Genomic DNA, 19,078 nt, shown 5'->3' on the forward strand with positions numbered 1-19,078 from the left:
TCTGGAGTGATTCTTACTGAGCACTGCCGCAGGAGACATGCACCAATGGGGATGACACCCCTGAGAGTGAGTCATCCTCTGGGGTGATCCTTACTGAGCAGTGCTGCAGGTGACATGCACCCATGGGGATGACACCGCTCTGATTGAATCTGCCTCTGGGGTGATCCTAACTGAGCACCGCTGCAGTTGACATGTACCCATGGGGATGACACCCCTGTGAGTGAGTCAGCCTCTGGGGTGATCCTTACTGAGCACCGCTGCAGGTGACATGCACCCATGGGGATGCCACCTCTGTGAGTGAGTCAGCCTCTGGGGTGATCCTAACTGAGCACCGCTGCAGTTGACATGCACCAATGGTGATGACACCCCTGTGAGTGAGTCAGCCTCTGGGGTGATCCTTACTGAGCACCGCTACAGGTGTCATGCACCCATGGGGATGACACCCCTGTGAGTGAGTCAGCCTCTGGGGTGATCCTTACTGAGAACCGCTGCAGGTGACATGCACCAATGGTGATGACACCCCTGTGAGTGAGTCATCCTCTGGGGTGATCCTTACTGAGCACTGCTGCAGATGACAAGCACCCATGGGGGATGACACCCCTGTGAGTGAGTCAGCCTCTGGGGTGGTCCTTACTGAGCACAGATGCAGGTGACATGCACCCATGGGGATGACACCTCTGTGAGTGAGTCAATCTCTGGGGTGATCCTTACTGAGCACTGCTGCAGGTGACATGCACCAATGGGGATGACACCCCTGTGAGTGAGTCAGCCTCTGGGGTGATCCTTACTGACCATTGCTGCAGGTGACATGCACCCATGGGGATGACACCCCTGTGAGTGAGTCATCCTCTGGGGTGATCCTTACTGAGCACAGCTGCAGGTGAAATGCACCCATGGGGACGACACCTGTGTGGGTGAGACGGCCTCTGGGGTGATCCTTACTGAGCACCGCTGCAGGTGACATGCACCCATGGGGATGACACCCCTGTGTGAGAGTCAGCCTCTGGGGTGATCCTTACTTAGCACCGCTGCAGGTGACATGCACCCATGGGGATGACACCCCTGTGAGTGAGTCAGCCTCTGGGGTGATCCTTACTGAGCACCGCTGCAGGTGACATGCACCCATGGGGATGACACCTCTGTGAGTGAGTCAGCCTCTGGAGTGATCCTTACTGAGCACTGCCGCAGGTGACATGCACCAATGGGGATGACACCCCTGTGAGTGAGTCAGCCTCTGGGGTGATCCTTACTGAGCAGTGCTGCAGGTGACATGCACCCATGGGGATGACACCTCTGTGAGTGAGTCAGCCTCTGGAGTGATCCTTACTGAGCACTGCCGCAGGAGACATGCACCAATGGGGATGACACCCCTGTGAGTGAGTCATCCTCTGGGGTGATCCTTACTGAACAGGGCTGCAGGTGACATGCACCCATGGGGATGACACCGCTCTGAGTGAGTCTGCCTCTGGGGTGATCCTAACTGAGCACCGCTGCAGTTGATATGTACCCATGGGGATGACACCCCTGTGAGTGAGTCAGCCTCTGGGGTGATCCTTACTGAGCACCGCTGCAGGTGACATGCACCCATGGGGATGACACCTCTGTGAGTGAGTCAGCCTCTGGGGTGATCCTTACTGAGCACCGCTGCAGGTGACATGCACTCATGGGGATGACACCACTGTGGGTGAGTCAGCCTCTGGGGTGATCCTTACTGAGCACCGCTGCAGGTGACATGCACCCATGGGGATGACACCACTGTGGGTGAGTCAGCCTCTGGGGTGATCCTTACTGAGCACCGCTGCAGGTGACATGCACCCATGGGGATGACACCCCTGTGATTGAGTCAGCCTCTGGGGTGATCCTTACTGAGCACTGCTGCAGGTGACATGCACCCATGGGGATGACATCCCTGTGAGTGAGACAGCCTCTGGCGTGATCCTAACTGAGCACCGCAGTAGTTGACATGTACCCATGGGGATGACGCCCCTGTGAGTGAGTCAGCCTCTGGGGTGATCCTTACGGAGCACCGCTGCAGGTGACATGCACCCATGGGGATGACACCTCTGTGAGTGATTCAGCCTCTGGGGTGATCCTTACTGACCATCGCTGAAGGTGACATGCACCCGTGGTGATGACACCTCTGTGAGTGAGTCAGCCTCTGGGGTGATCCTTACTGAGCACCACTGCAGGTGACATGCACCCATGAGGATGCCACCTCTGTGAGTCAGTCAGCCTCTGGGGTGATCCTAACTGAGCACTGCTGCAGTTGACATGCACCCATGTGGATGCCACCTCTGTGAGTGAGTCAGCCTCTGGGGTGATCCTAACTGAGCACCGCTGCAGTTGATATGTACCCATGGGGATGACACGCCTGTGAGTGAGTCAGCCTCTGGTGTTATCCTTACTGAGCACCGCTGCAGGTGACATGCACCCATGGGGATGACATCTCTGTGAGTGAGTCAGCCTCTGGTGTTATCCTTACGGAGCAGCGCTGCAGGTGACATTCACCCATGGGGATGACACCTCTTTGAGTGAGTCAGCCTCTGGGGTGATCCTTACTGAGCACCGCTGCAGGTGACATGCACCCATGGGGATGACACCTCTCTGAGTGAGTCAACCTCTGGGGTGATCCTTACTGAGCACCGCTGCAGGTGACATGCACCCATGGGGATGACACCTCTGTGAGTGAGTTAGCCTCTGGGGTGATCCTAACTGAGCACCGCTGCAGTTGATATGTAGCCATGGGGATGACACCCCTGTGAGTGAGTCAGCCTCTGGGGTGATCCATACTGAGCACCGCTGCAGGTGACATGCACCCATGGGGATGACACCTCTGTGAGTGAGTCAGCCTCTGGGGTGATTCCTTACTGAGCACCGCTGCAGGTGACATGCACCCACGGGGATGACACCACTGTGGGTGAGTCAGCCTCTGGGGTGATCCTTACTGAGCACTGCTTCAGGTGACATGCACCCATGGGGATGACACCTCTGTGAGTGAGTCAGCCTCTGGGTTGATCCTTACTGAGCACTCCTGTAGGTGACATGCACCCATGGCGGTGACACCCCTGTGGGTGAGCCAGCCTCTGGGATGATCCTTACTGAGCACCACTGAAGGTGACAGGCACCCTTTGGTATGACACCTCTCTGGGTGAGTCAGCCTCTGGGGTGATCCTTACTGAACACTGCTGCAGGTGACATGCACTCATGGTCATGACACCTCTGTGAGTGAGTCAGGCTCTGGGGTGATCCTTACTGAGCACAGATGCAGGTGACATGCACCCATGGGGATGACACCTCTGTGAGTGAGTCAATCTCTGGGGTGATCCTTACTGACCATTGCTGCAGGTGACATGCACCCATGGGGATGACACCCCTGTGAGTGAGTCATCCTCTGGGGTGATCCTTACTGAGCACAGCTGCAGGTGAAATGCACCCATGGGGATGACACCCCTGTGAGTGAGTCAGCATCTGGGGTGATCCTAACTGAGCACTGCCGCAGGTGACATGCACCAATGGGGATGACACCCCTGTGAGTGAGTCAGCATCTGGGGTGATCCTAACTGAGCACCGCTGCAGGTGACATGCACCCATGGGAATGACACCTCCGTGGGTGAGTCAGCCTCTGGGATGATCCTTACTGAGCACTGCCGCAGGTGACATGCACCCGTGAGGATGACACCACTGTGAGTGAGTCAGCCTCTGGGGTGATCCTTACTGAGCAGTGCTGCAGGTGACATGCACCCATGGGGATGACACCCCTGTGAGTGAGTCAGCCTCTGGAGTGATTCTTACTGAGCACTGCCGCAGGAGACATGCACCAATGGGGATGACACTCCTGTGAGTGAGTCATCCTCTGGGGTGATCCTTACTGAGCAGGGCTGCAGGTGACATGCACCCATGGGGATGACACCCCTGTGAGTAAGTCAGCCTCTGGGGTGATCCTTACTGAGCACCGCTGCAGGTGACATGCACCCATGGGGATGACACCTCTGTGAGTGAGTCAGCCTCTGGGGTGATCCTTACTGAGCACCGCTGCAGGTGACATGCACCCATGGGGATGACACCACTGTGGGTGAGTCAGCCTCTGGGGTGATCCTTACTGAGCACTGCTTCAGGTGACATGCACCCATGGGGATGACACCCCTGTGATTGAGTCAGCCTTTGGGGTGATCCTTACTGAGCACCGCTGCAGGTGACATGCACCAATGGGGATGACACCTCTGTGAGTGAGTCAGCCTCTGGGTTGATCCTTACTGAGCACTGTCGCAGGTGACATGCACCCGTGAGGATGACACCCCTGTGAGTGAGTCAGCCTCTGGGGTGATCCTTACTGACCATCGCTGTAGTTGACATATACTATATGGAGGACTATGGTCTGTGCATCATGCTACATGGATGACTGAGCTGTGCTGTACATTATATGGAGCACTATGTGATGCATTATACTATATGGAGGACTAGACGGACTACACCTCAACAAACCCGGGAAACACACATTCGCCAGGAGACTCGCAACACTCATCAGGAGGGCGTTAAACTAGAAGAAGAGGGGATGGGAAGAAAGACGCCGGACACGAACATGCAACCAGAGAACATACTAATGAAAGATATGAAGTGCGACAAAGAAGGTCCAAGACAAGATACTTGGAAGGGAGGTAAGAAAATGTCTAATACAATCCACAGGGAGAAGATTGGAACAAAACAAAATCATGTAAACTGCGTGCTAGCAAATGCCAGGAGCCTGACAAACAAGATGGATGAACTGGAAGCAGAAATATCTACAGGTAACTATGACATAGTGGGAATAACCGAGACATGGTTAGATGAAAGCTATGACTGGGCAGTTAACTTACAGGGTTACAGTCTGTTTAGCAGGGATCGAATAAGTCGGAAAGGGGGTGGAGTCTGTCTATATGTAAAGACGTGTCTAAAGCCTACAATACGGGAGGATGTATGGGAGGGAAATGAGGAGGTCGAGTCCTTATGGGTGGAGATACATGGGGCAAAAAACAATAATAAAATTATCATAGGAGTCTGTTATAAACCACCAAATATAGCAGAAGCCACGGAAAGTCTATTAATGAGACAAATAGACGAAGTAGCAAAAAATAACGAGGTGATTATTATGGGGGACTTCAACTACCCCGATATAGACTGGGAAACCGAAAGCTGTAGATCTCAGAAAGGAAACAGGTTTCTGTCAATTATCAAAGACAATTATTTGTCACAACTTGTGCAGGAACCAACTAGAGGGACGGCCCTTTTAGACTTAATATTAACTAACAGGCCAGACAGAATAACTGAGGTGCAGGTCGGGGGGCACCTGGGAAATAGTGACCCCAACATTATACAATTCCACATGTGCTTCAGTAGGTGCCCAGCAAGGGAGTCACAAAAACACGGAACTTCAGCTAAGAGATGCCCTTCACCTTATAGACTGGGATAGTATCTTCAGTAATAGGAGCACGGATAGAAAATGGGAAATGTTCAAAACAGTCCTACATAGTCACTGTAGAAGGTCCATACCTTATGGGAGTAAAAGGGCTAGGAATAGTAGGAAGCCAATGTGGCTAAATAAGGACGTCAAGAGGGCAATGAAAAACAAAAAAAGGGCTTTCGGTAAACTTAAACAAGAAGGCAGCGAGGAAGCGCTAATATCTTATAGGGAAAAAAACAAAATCTGTAAGAAACAAATAAGAATAGCAAAAGAGGAGACAGAGAGACTAATTGCTAAGAAAAGTAAAACCAATCCCAAACTGTTCTTTAACTATATAAACAGTAAAAGGATTAAAACTGATGGAGTTGGCCCATTGAAAAATAACCTGGGTAAAATCATAGAGGGCGATGAGGGTAAAGCAAACCTACTCAATAGCTTCTTCTCCACTGTTTTCACAAAAGAAAACAATTTATCGGAGGAAATGCAGAGTGATAAAGTAAACCCTCCGCTAAATATCACCCACCTAACCCAGGAGGAAGCTCAGAAACGCCTAAATAATATCAAAATAGACAAGTCACCAGGCCCAGATGGCATACACCCCCGGGTACTAAAAGAATTAAGTAATGTGATAGACAGGCCGCTGTATCTTATATTCAAGCACTCTTTATGGACAGGGACTGTCCCACTAGACTGGCGACAAGCAAATGTGGTACCAATATTCAAAAAGGGGTCTAAAAGTGACCCTGGGAACTATAGAGCAGTCAGCTTAACGTCTGTTGTGGGTAAATTGTTTGAAGGATTTCTTAGAGATGCTATTGTAGAATATCTTAATGATAATAACTGTCTAACTCCATATCAACATGGATTCATGAGGGATCGCTCCTGATGGCCTTCTACGAGGAGGTGAGCTCACAGCTGGACCGGGGAGAGTCAGTGGATGTTGTATACCTTGACTTCTCCAAAGCGTTTGATACCGTGCCACACAAAAGGTTGGTCTATAAAATGAGAATGCTTGGTCTGGGGGATAATGTGTGCAAGTGGGTAAATAGCTGGCTGAGTGATAGAAAGCAGAGGGTGGTTATCAATGGAGTAAGCTCAGGGGGTGTCAGGGTTACTAGCGGGGTGCCTCAAGGGTCTGTCTTGGGCCCTATATTATTTAATATATTTATTAATGATCTAGTGGAAGGGTTGCATAGTAAAATAGCAATATTTGCAGATGATACTAAACTTTGTAAATTAGTTAATACAGATGAGGATAGGGCACAGCTACAGGAGGATTTAGATAAATTGGGGAGTTGGGCCAAAAAATGGCAAATGGGGTTCAATGCCGATAAATGTAAGGTCATGCACATGGGAAAGAAAAACAGCAGTCACCCATACATATTAAATGGGAAACCGTTGGGGAAATCTGACATGGAGAAGAACCTGGGCGTCTTGGTTAATAGCAAATTAAATTGGAGTGCCCAGTGTCAGGCAGCAGCTGCGAAGGCAAATAGAGTCATGACATGCATCAGAAGAGGAATAGGGGCATATGATGAGAACATTGTTCTTCCTCTGTATAAAGCGCTGGTAAGGCCGCACTTAGAATATTGTGCACAGTTCTGGGCTCCGGTGCTCAGGAAAGACATATTGGAGCTAGAGAGGGTACAAAGGAGGGCGACTAAGGTAATAAAGGGAATGGAGGGACTAGAATACCCAGAGAGGTTGTCAAAATTAGGCCTATTTACGTTGGAAAAGAGAAGGCTTAGGGGAGACCTCATAAACATGTATAAATACATCAGGGGGCAGTATAGAGATCTCTCCCATGACCTGTTTATACCAAGGATGGTGACAAAGACGAGGGGGCACACTATGCGTCTGGAGGAAAGGAGGTTCCTGCACCAGCATAGAAGGGGATTCTTTACGGTCAGAGCCGTGAGACTCTGGAACTCTCTGGGAGAGGAAGTGGTGATGTCCCACTCAGTTAATGAGTTCAAGAGAGGCCTGGACGCCTTTCTTGAGAACAATAAAATTACATCTTATGCTTAGTTAATTAATCCAGGGATTTAATCTGACTGCCAGATTGGTGTCGGGAAGTGAATCTTTCCTCAATGATGTAAATTGGCCTATACCGCATGTTTGTTTTTTTTTTGCCTTCCCCTGGATCAACGCTGCGGAATAGCTGCAGTGCACAAGAAATAGGCTGAACTGGATGGACGCTTGTCTTTTTTTCGACCTTATAAACTATGTAACTATGTAACTGCTGGACCGCATCAGCATTCTTAATGGGGTGTCCTGCTGCCGTCAGGAAACCTCTTGACTTCCATATTGGACCAAAATCATGCGATATACCGAATGCGTACCTAGAATCTGTGTAAATGTTAACAATACTACCTTCCGCTAGTTTACAGGCCTCGGTTAGGGCCCTAAGTTCAGCTTCTTGAGCCGACTGGTGTGGGAGCATTGGTTCTGCCTTGATTACTGCATTGAGGGAGACAACTGCATATCCAGTATGGAAGGCACCTGAATCGTCCTGATGACGGGATCCATCTACAAAAAATTCAAAATCTGCATTTTGTAATTCATGTTCAAATACAGTAGGTAAACCTGCCGTTTCTTGTGCCATCATTTGTACACAGTCATGAGGAACATCCTCTCTTGGATCTTCCTTAAAAAGCACAGTACCTGACTCCTCCTTTAGATCCGAGAGAGGTAACAAAGTTGGTGGATTCAGGGTAGTACACCTCTGTAAAGAAACATTGGGAGGCATTAACAGTGCACATTGTAACCTAAGATGACGTGCTGCTGAGAGGTGAGCGGGTTGCACTTGATTCAATATAGTGTAGACATCATGAGGTGTTAGAACGGTGAGCGGGTGGTCAAGAACAATGTCTGCAGATTTATGGAGCTAATATACACCCTAAAGGCAGGAAACGGATTTGCCATATATGGTTCGATTATACAGTTTAGCTGAACAAGCGAAAAAGCTAGTTTCTGTATGCTTTAAAATATTTAATTAGACTTATCTAGTCCAACAGCATGCAGAGCACGTACGCAGGATGGTGCACCTCTGGCTACCGCATCCAATCTGCCACTAAAATAGGCAACAGGTCTCTGATTATCACCGTGTGTTTGAGTTAAAACTCCTGCTGCATGTCCAGCTTGTTCATGAAGGTACAGAGTAAATGGGAGCTCATAATTAGGGGTACCCAAAGCTGGAGCGTCCAAAATACGGTTCTTGAGAGAATAAAAACAGTCTATTGCCTCTGATGTTAGTACAAAAGGTGTTGGAGTAAGACAGTCATAGAGGGGCTGCATTAAAACAGAGACGGCATGAATCCACTGTCTGCAATAGGAAACAAGTCCAAGAAAAGTTCTGAGGGCTGCAACATTAATGGGGACGGTGAATGCCTGTACTGCTTGTTTGCGTGCATTTGTTAAATGACGGGCTCCTGGTGTAATGCAATGTCCCAAAAAGGTGACTGAAGATTTACAAAACTGAAGCTTATCTTTCGATGCCTTGCAGCCAGCGTGATAGAGAAACAACATAAGCGATATAGTTGCACTATAACATTGTTTCCTGGAGGGGGCACAAATGAGCAGGTCATCGACATATTGCAAAACAACGATATGTGGTTCAGACCATCCCTCCAGTATTTCCTGCAGACTTGCAGTGTACATTGTGGGTGAATTCTGGGCACCCTGTGGCAACACTGTCCATGTATATTGACTACCCTGGAATGTGAAAGCAAACAGGTACTGGCAGTCAGGATGTAATGGTACACTGAAAAATGCATTTGCCAAATCAACCACTGAAAAGCAAAGAGAGTTAGAAGGTATCTGTCACAGAAGAGTATGCGGGTTGGGCACAACAGGTGTTAGAAGTTCTGTGGCTTTGTTAACCAACCGGAGGTCATGGACCATTCTATATGCGGCTGGTTGTACTGGCACGCTCTTTTTCTTTACTGGGAACAGGGGAGTGTTGCAAGGGGACTGGGTTTTGACTAGGACTCCTCTCTGTAGTAATTTTTGGACCTGCTGGGCTATGGCATTCTCCTGAGCCGAGCTAAGGGGATACTGCCTCTGTTGAGGCAAGATGGCTCCTGGTTTTAATTTCACAATTACTGGTTGAACTCTTAACCTACCAACATCTGTTTTGTCTGAGGCCCAAAAATCATGTGGTACAGCCTGCTCCAATATCGGGGGAAACTCATTTGTCTCTTCTATGCTGGCAATATCTAGTGACATAATTTTGCAAAGGGTACTTGGTTTTAAACCTGGGGTCATGGTGACAGTGCCATCGGGATGATACTCAATATGTTCTTGTAATTGGGACAACACATCATTTCCCAAAAGGTTACATTGGCCTCGGGGCGATACCATGAGCTGGCTATGTACAGTAGCTCCTTGAATTTGCAGGGGAATTCTTTTAGTGACAGGGAGCAGGACAGACGGGGAATTGAAGGGGGTGGCAATGACATGATGTGAAAAATCAGTGTCAGTATATGGCCAATCACCTTGCGTAATTACTGAATTGTCGGCCCCCATATCTACTTGGAAATCGATTTCATGTCCCCCTGGTAGGTTCACCTGCACTATACAACTGGGAGTTGGGGGTAAGGAGATGAGGGGGTTCATGTGCAAGCTACCCTCATCCTATGGGGGCGTTGTTTGGTCGGCTGGAGGACCCGTACTCTGAGCATTTGGATACGGGTTGGTCCTACAGTTCTTTCTAAAATGTCCTGGCTTTTTACATCCGTAACACAGTTTCTGTCCTCCTCCTTCAGTCCGTCCTCTGCCTCTGTTGTTTCTGGGGGTCGTCTCTACTATATGAATTCTGGCAGCTCTTTTTGCCTGTGCTATGTCATGCTGTGCCCCCTGAGCTATTCTAGCTAAATCTTCTGCCTTCACTGATCTCCAGTCCGGTCTACTTGCTTTTACCTTCTCTGCAATCTCTTTCTTTAGTCCATTCATGAAAGCACTTGCTAATACCCTCTCACTAGTCTTATTCCCGGGGTTGAACCCCATTTCTGACCAGGTTTTCTTTAGTGCATAGAAATAATCCTTAGGATCTTCCTCCTTTCCCTGCACTCTATCTTCTAGTGTAACTTGCTTTTCTGCTTGCCTGTCTTGACATGTTTTTACCAACGCTGCTGCGAATAGGACTCCAGCTGCTGCATCATTAGATTCTGCATCTACGAGTCCGGTCCTATTGGCATACTGTTTTTTTGTCTCATCTATCAACCTATCATAGCGGGCTTCATCTGCCAATTTTCCCTTAATTACCCCCTGCAGATCTATTCTAGTGGCATGGTACGTACACTGTATGGTGGTGATCATTCTAGCAAAACCCATAGGGGACTGGGATGGATCTGGCAGCTGGGAGATCAGTGCCAACTGCTCTGAAGGACTCCATGGTCTATACATTAACATTGTACGAGCTTCCTGACCTGGAACCACTGCATCCCCCCTACTGCTGCTGCTGCTCCCGGTGCTCCTGGCACAACTACCGTCCTCATTGGGAATTGTCTAGCTGGGTGGGGTCTCGGTCCTCCACATGCCACACAGATGTCTACTGTCAAGGGATTCTGATGTCCACATCTGGGGCAAACCCAACATTTAGGTTCCTGGGAATTCTGGTACTGGGGTGGGAGTGACGTCGGGAGCGGACAGGGAGGAAAATCTGTCATTCCAGTTTTCGTCAGTCTGTAACGTCCGTCTCCTAATTCTTCAATCTTTCCTTCAAAATAAGCGCATGCATTCATCCATACATCTACTGTCCCTAACAGACCCTTATCTTTCAGCCATCCATGATAGGAGTTAAAGAAGGATTTCCATTTCTCTCCATTCATCTCTCCATTCTCATTCATTCCCGCTTTACACAATATTTTGTCAATTCCAATCAGTGCCTGTTTCCCTTCTCTGCGTACCACTAAGTCTTTGGCTATAATGCCTTCCTTGGCATTTTGGTTCCCCATTTTTTTCGGTTCTCCTCACCTAGAAGAGACTCCTCAGTCACTTAGACAATGGTCACTTAGACAATGGGCCACAAAGGTTTCTGAACCATTCCACTACTAGCCTCTCTAGGACTTATACGCCAACCAGAAAAACAGACCAAAAACATCAATCCCGGGACACATCCACAACACAATCATCGGATCCATACTTTCATTCTTAAATTCTCCAAAGGATAGAAGGCAGGACTGTCAATTTATCTGAGGGATTCTACTGGTTCAAAGGGACCTGAGCCAGACAACAATCTGTTGAATTACCTGGGGAGCCGACCGCTCAGGGGTGAGGGAGTCTCTTCTATGCAGTGATATAATTAGGTAGAATATAACAGTTATTCTTACCTCAGCGCTGTATATATCACCAACAGAGAGCTTCACTCGTCCCACGTCTCGGACCGGTCGAGCACCCTTGGGTAGATTAACTCAAGGTCCCTGTTCGAGGCGCCAGCTGTCGTCACTGAATTTTGGGTCTTCTATCCTTTGGATTACGAGCTCGGAGAGAATGAAGACACAGGACAGGATGTTTGTGTCTAAACATACTCTAAAAACTTTATTACAAAACACAGGGCTAATATACACCCTAAAGGCAGGAAACGGATTTGCCATATATGGTTCGATTATACAGTTTAGCTGAACAAGCGAAAAAAGCTAGTTTCTGTATGCTTTAAAATATTTAATTAGACTTATCTAGTTAGCAAGGTCATTTCATCTTTCTGCAAGAACACATTATTGCTACAAGAAGAAACATCTGGCCAGGGAGAATCACATTATCTTTTTAGCAAGGACACGCTATTGATACAAGAAGGAACATTCATAGCTGTTGTTTTCACCTAAAATAACTGTCAGACTTATATAGCATAGATGGGGCCTTTAAACTTGAGGGACTCCATCTTCTGCTATAACAGGTGGGATATAACATTCAGCCCCCCCCACTGATCAGCAGTTCCCAGTGCCCGTGGTATGTGCTCACTTGCGGAGGGAACTACACAGCTGCATCAACTGCATAGTGGCCACGGCTGGGCACTTCATATCCACTCTTATTGAATAGGCCTAGATTTGCATTACCCAGTTGCAGCCATTATTAAGGTTAGGTCATCAATATAAAAGCAATGGACAATCCCTTTAAGTCCTGCAGAATCTCTTTATGTAGTTTCTCACCATAGCAATACCATACATGTCAACATTAAAGAGAACCTGTAATGTCAGAAAACGCTATTTACCTGGAGATATAGGGTCAATCTGCAGGTAAATATCTTTACAATGCTACATGGCCATCTGACTGTAAGTGCAGCTACCAGGAAAGAAGTAACTTATTTCCTCCCGGGAGCTCTGGGCTTTCAGTCATAGGAGAAGTTACATTCATGGCTCACAGCGCTGCTCACTATACTGTGTGGCTGTAAGCACGCCCCAGAGAAAATTTTCTCCGCACAGATGCGCTGCACATTGAGCTGGCAATCCAAGTGCTGGAGCGTGCTTACAGCAACTACTCATAGTGTAGTAAGCCGGCTTAAGCAACTCCTTGCATGACTGAAAGCCGATGGCTCTTGAAAGAAATATAGTTTAGTTTCTGCCAGTAGCTGAACTTTTAGTAAAGCTGCCAGGAAATGTTGTAACACTATTTACCTGCAGATTATTCCTGTATCTGACGTTTTCAGCTATACCATTTTTGGTATATGGCTTTTTGATAATTTTTTATTCTATTTTCTGTCAGTATTATGGAAGAGCTACATTTTTGGTGAGTTTATTATTTTTTATTCATCATAAGGCTATGATCACACATTACGTTTTTGCAGTGTTTTTTCTGCAACCAAAATCTGCTCTTGCTCAAAAGGGCTCTTTCACACATCAGTATCTCCAGTACGAGTGGTGACAGTTTCCACACATGCTGGAGACATTGATACAAGTAGACCCATTCAAATGAATTGGTCTGTGAACATCTCAGTGTGTTTCCACAGACCGTGTGTTCATGTGCTCCACATACTGACATGTCTGGTTTTTGCAGATGCACGGTCCGCATCCGTGTGACACGTACCGGTGCCTGGGAATCAGCACTACAGTTAGCGCTGTTCCCAAAGGCTGGGTCCTGAATGCTGCCCTCATCATGGTTCCCTTTCGGCGCTGTGATCAGCACCAGCAGGCACAATGATGAGGGTAGTAGTGTCTGATATCGCAGTGTCCACCTGTAAAAATAAGAATAAAAATAATCAAATTCATATACTCACCTCTCCTAGGGGTCCCCCGCTATAATCCTCTGACCGCTGATGCCGATAACCCGGGGAGAATGAGCGGCTCCGGAGCTGCGCTCAGTGAGTGACAGGACACGGCTCCTGAGCTCAGCTCCAGAGCCACTCATTCTCCCCGCCTCCTCGGTGTCAGAGGATTACACTGGGGGACACCTAGGAGAGTTGAGCATATGGATATTATTATTTTATTCTTAGTTTTACACATGGACACAGCGGGAGCAGACCCTACCACTACCCTCATCCTTGTCCCTGTTGGTGCTGATTGCAGCGCAGGAAAGGAATCATGATGAGGGCAGTGCTCAGTACCTGGCACTTGGGAACAGCGCTAACTGTACGCTGATTCCCAGGAGCCAGTATGTGTGATCTTGATGCGGCACATGGGCCGCACACGGATGCAACATGTAAAACGCATACGGACACGGATATCTTCAGTAACGGAAATATATGTGAAACCGGCCTAAAAAACAGGTATTGTGATGTTTTTTGGTGGAGATTATAGGAATCTACAGTACGTTTAATAAAGTCAGTCTTATTCATCAAAAAAGCAGCAAAATCAGTGTTTTCCCACTTTCTTATTGCTATGAGTGAAAAACGCTGCAAAAACGCTTTTGTTCAATGCCCCCGTTGGGGCATACATTTGAACCTACAAGAAAAAGGGATACGGATAAATGTGCCTACAGAGCCATAGACTGTAATGATGCCGGCAGAGCAAACGTGCACTCTGCATAATTTTCGTGAGTGCACATATGGCGCCCCTGATGGTTCAGTCGCCACAGGGGTACTGCACCTCAGATAGAGGTGTGGTATCTCCGCTTTCAGGTAAGGATGGAGTACTACACAGGACCCCAACCACACACTCAACACTACACCACTCCAGTTCTGTAGGGGGCCTAAATGCACCATAGTGCCGCCCCGGTCCTGAACGGAGGAGTTGGGGGGAACCAAAGTGAGGGGGAACCAAGTAGTGAGTGAGGGTGGAGGAAGCACTTACTTAGCATATTAGCATATTCTATATAACGGGAGGCCATCTTAAGTTCAAGGTCTTTGGTTGTGGGTCTTCAGTCGGGGTCCAGCTGAGCCAGTAGCTGGCTGAAGGTCCACGGTCCCTGGTCTCAGGCCTTGAGACAGGGAGCGGGGCAGAGTATTACCCAAACCAGGGATTTAAGCTTAAAGAGGACAATTTGCATATTCCAGGTGCCTTCTGGGAAAAGCGAAGAGTCTCCTTCAGCTAGAAGATCGCTGGGTACAGCCGGGAACCAGCTGCTTGGAAAGCATCGCCAAACCAGGGATTGAAGCTTGAAGAGGACAATTTGCATATTCCAGGTGCCTTCTGGGAAAAGAGAAGAGTCTTCTTCAGCTAGAAGATCGTTGGGTACAGCCGGGACCAGCTGCTTGGAAAGCATCGCCAAACCAGGGATTGAAGCTTGAAGAGGACAATTTGCATATTCCAGGTGCTTTCTGGGAAAAGTGAAGAGTCTCCTTCAGCTAGAAGATCGTTGGGTACAGCCGCGACCAGCTGCTTGGAAAGCATCGCCAAACCAGGGATTGAAGCTTGAAGAGGACAATTTGCATATTCCAGGTGCCTTCTGGGAAAAGCGAAGAGTCTCCTACAGCTAGAAGATCATTGGATACAGCCGGGACCAGCTGCTTGGAAAGCATCGCCAAACCAGGGATTGAAGCTTGAAGAGGACAATTTGCATATTCCAGGTGCCTTCTGGGAAAAGCGAAGAGTCTCCTTCAGCTAGAAGATCGTTGGATACAGCCGGGACTGGGATCAGCGGGACGGCGCGCAAATTTGTTTAATTTGTTTATCCTAGGGTATCACAAGAAAGAAGACAGACATCAAGTCAGCAGGGACAAGGCGCAGCATGGCAGATGTGACAACCTACATGGTGAGCTGCAACATGTGCTACATGTTCACAGATCGACCAGAAGCTGAAACCAACTTCACCTGCCAGAAGTGTAGACTACTGGCTCTTTTAGAAGAAAAGGTGCGGGGACTGGAAGAAAGAATTGCGACATTAAAACTCATCAAGGAAAATGAAGACTTCCTGGACAGAACAGAAGCGTCACTACTGGTCACGGAAAGTGAAGGAAGCGTCAGAAAGCCTCCAGAGGCAGACAAATGGAGGCAAGTGACCAAAAGAAGCAAGAAGACCATGGAGACACCACCAACCACACAACTGAGAAACAGATTCCAAGGACTTGTGGAGGACGAAGATGGCACACCTAAGGATGAGGCACTACCAGCAAGCAAAAAAGAAAAGAGCACCCAGAAACACCCAGAAGCGACAAGAAAAAGGACAGCCAAGAAGGGAAGAAGAATGGTGGTGGTGGGAGACTCACTACTGAGATGAACAGAAGCAGTTATCTGCAGACCGGACATAACCGCAAGAGAAGTATGCTGCCTCCCAGGGGCGAAGATCAAGGATGTTACCGATAGGATACCGAAGCTCATCAGTTCCAAGGATGTCCACGCATTTCTTCTGATACATGTTGGCACCAATGACACGGCAAAGAAGGACCTACCGACAATCTGCAAGGACTTTGAAGCATTGGGGAAGAAAATAAAAGAACTGGATGCGCAGGTAGTTTTTTCTTCTATCCTTCCAGTAGACTTGCATGGCATCAGGAGATGGAACAGGATCCTTGATGTGAGCAACTGGCTGAGACGATGGTGCAGACAACAAGGATTTGGATTCCTGGACCACGGTGTGAATTACCTCTATGACGGACTCATTGCCAGAGACGGACTACACCTCAACAAACCCGGGAAACACACATTCGCCAGGAGACTTGCAACACTCATCAGGAGGGCGTTAAACTAGAAGAAGAGGGGATGGGAAGAAAAACGCTGGACACGAACATGCAACCAGAGAACATACTAATGAAAGATAGGAAGTGCGACAAAGAAGGTCCAAGACAAGATACTTGGAAGGGAGGTAAGAAAATTTCTAATACAATCCACAGGGAGAAGATTGGAACAAAACAAAATCGTGTAAACTGCGTGCTAGCAAATGCCAGAAGCCTGACAAACAAGATGAATGAACTGGAAGCAGAAATATCTACAGGTAACTATGACATAGTGGGAATAACTGAGACATGGTTAGATGAAAGCTATGACTGGGCAGTTAACTTACAGGGTTACAGTCTGTTTAGCAGGGATCGAATAAGTCGGAAAGGGGGTGGAGTCTGTCTATATGTAAAGACGTGTCTAAAGCCTACAATACGGGAGGATGTATGGGAGGGAAATGAGGAGGTCGAGTCCTTATGGGTGGAGATACATGGGGCAAAAAACAAGAATAAAATTATCATAGGAGTCTGTTATAAACCACCAAATATAGCAGAAGCCACGGAAAGTCTATTAATGAGACAAATAGACGAAGTAGCAAAAAATAACCAGGTGATTATTATGGGGGACTTCAACTACCCCGATATAGACTGGGAAACAGAAAGCTGTAGATCTCAGAAAGGAAACAGCTTTCTGTCAATTATCAAAGACAATTATTTGTCACAACTTGTGCAGGAACCAACTAGAGGGACGGCCCTTTTAGACTTAATATTAACTAACAGGCCAGACAGAATAACTGAGGTGCAGGTCGGGGGGCACCTGGGAAATAGTGACCACAACATTATACAATTCCACATGTGCTTCAGTAGGTGCCCAGCAAGGGAGTCACAAAAACACTGAACTTCAGCTAAGAGATGCCCTTCACCTTATAGACTGGGATATGATCTTCAGTAATAGGAGCACGGATAGAACATGGGAAATAGTGACCACAACATTATACAGTTCCACATGTGCTTCAGTAGGGTGCCCAGCAAGGGAGTTACAAAAACACTGAACTTCAGGAGGGCAAAGTTTGATCAGCTAAGAGATGCCCTTCACCTTATAGACTGGGATAGTATCTTCAAATGGGACATTTTCAAAACAGTCCTACATAGTCACTGTAGAAGGTCCATACCTTATGGGAATAAAAGGGCTAGGAATAGGAGGAAGCCAATGTGGCTAAATAAGGACGTCAAGAGGGCAATGAAAAACAAAAAAAGGGCTTTTGGTAAACTTAAACAAGAAGGCAGCGAGGAAGCGCTAATATCTTATAGGGAAAAAAACAAAATCTGTAAGAAACAAATAAGAATAGCAAAAGAGGATACAGAGAGACTAATTGCCAAGGAAAGTAAAACCAATCCCAAACTGTTCTTTAACTATATAAACAGTAAAAGGATTAAAACTGATGGCGTTGGCCCATTGAAAAATAACCTGGGTAAAATCATAGAGGACGATGAGGGTAAAGCAAACCTACTCAATAGCTTCTTCTCCACTGTTCTCACAAAAGAAAACAATTTATCGGAGGAAATGCAGAGTGATAAAGTAAACCCTCCGCTAAATATCACCCACCTAACCCAGGAGGAAGCTCAGAAACGCCTAAATAATATCAAAATAGACAAGTCACCAGGCCCAGATGGCATACACCCCCGGGTACTAAAATAATTAAGTAATGTGATAGACAGGCCGCTGTATCTTATATTCAAGCACTCTTTATGGACAGGGACTGTCCCACTAGACTGGCGCCAAGCAAATGTGGTACCAATATTCAAAAAGGGGTCTAAAAGTGACCCTGGGAACTATAGACCAGTCAGCTTAACGTCTGTTGTGGGTAAATTGTTTGAAGGATTTCTTAGAGATGCAATTGTAGAATATCTTAATGATAATAACTATCTAACTCCATATCAACATGGATTCATGAGGGATCGCTCCTGATGGCCTTCTACGAGGAGGTGAGCTCACAGCTGGACCGGGGAGAGTCAGTGGATGTTGTATACCTTGACTTCTCCAAAGCGTTTGATACCGTGCCACACAAAAGGTTGGTATATAAAATGAGAATGCTTGGTCTGGGGGATAATGTGTGCAAGTGGGTAAATAGCTGGCTGAGTGATAGAAAGCAGAGGGTGGTTATCAATGGAGTAAGCTCAGGGGGTGTCAGGGTTACTAGCGGGGTGCCTCAAGGGTCTGTCTTGGACCCTATATTATTTAATATATTTATTAATGATCTAGTGGAAGGGTTGCATAGTAAAATAGCAATATTTGCAGATGATGCTAAACTTTGTAAAGTAGTTAATACAGATGAGGATAGGGCACAGCTACAGGAGGATTTAGATAAATTGGGGAGTTGGGCCAAAAAATGGCAAATGGGGTTCAATGCCGATAAATGTAAGGTCATGCACATGGGAAAGAAAAACAGCAGTCACCCATACATATTAAATGGGAAACCGTTGGTGAAATCTGACATGGAGAAGGACCTGGGCGTCTTGGTTAATAGCAAATTAAATTGGAGTGCCCAGTGTCAGGCAGCAGCTGCGAAGGCAAATAGAGTCATGACATGTATCAGAAGAGGAGTAGAGGCATA

Source organism: Phyllobates terribilis, unplaced genomic scaffold (genome assembly GCF_046119375.1).
Source record: "Phyllobates terribilis strain yellow unplaced genomic scaffold, ASM4611937v1 Scaffold_417__1_contigs__length_1623298, whole genome shotgun sequence".
NCBI lineage: Eukaryota > Metazoa > Chordata > Amphibia > Anura > Dendrobatidae > Phyllobates > Phyllobates terribilis.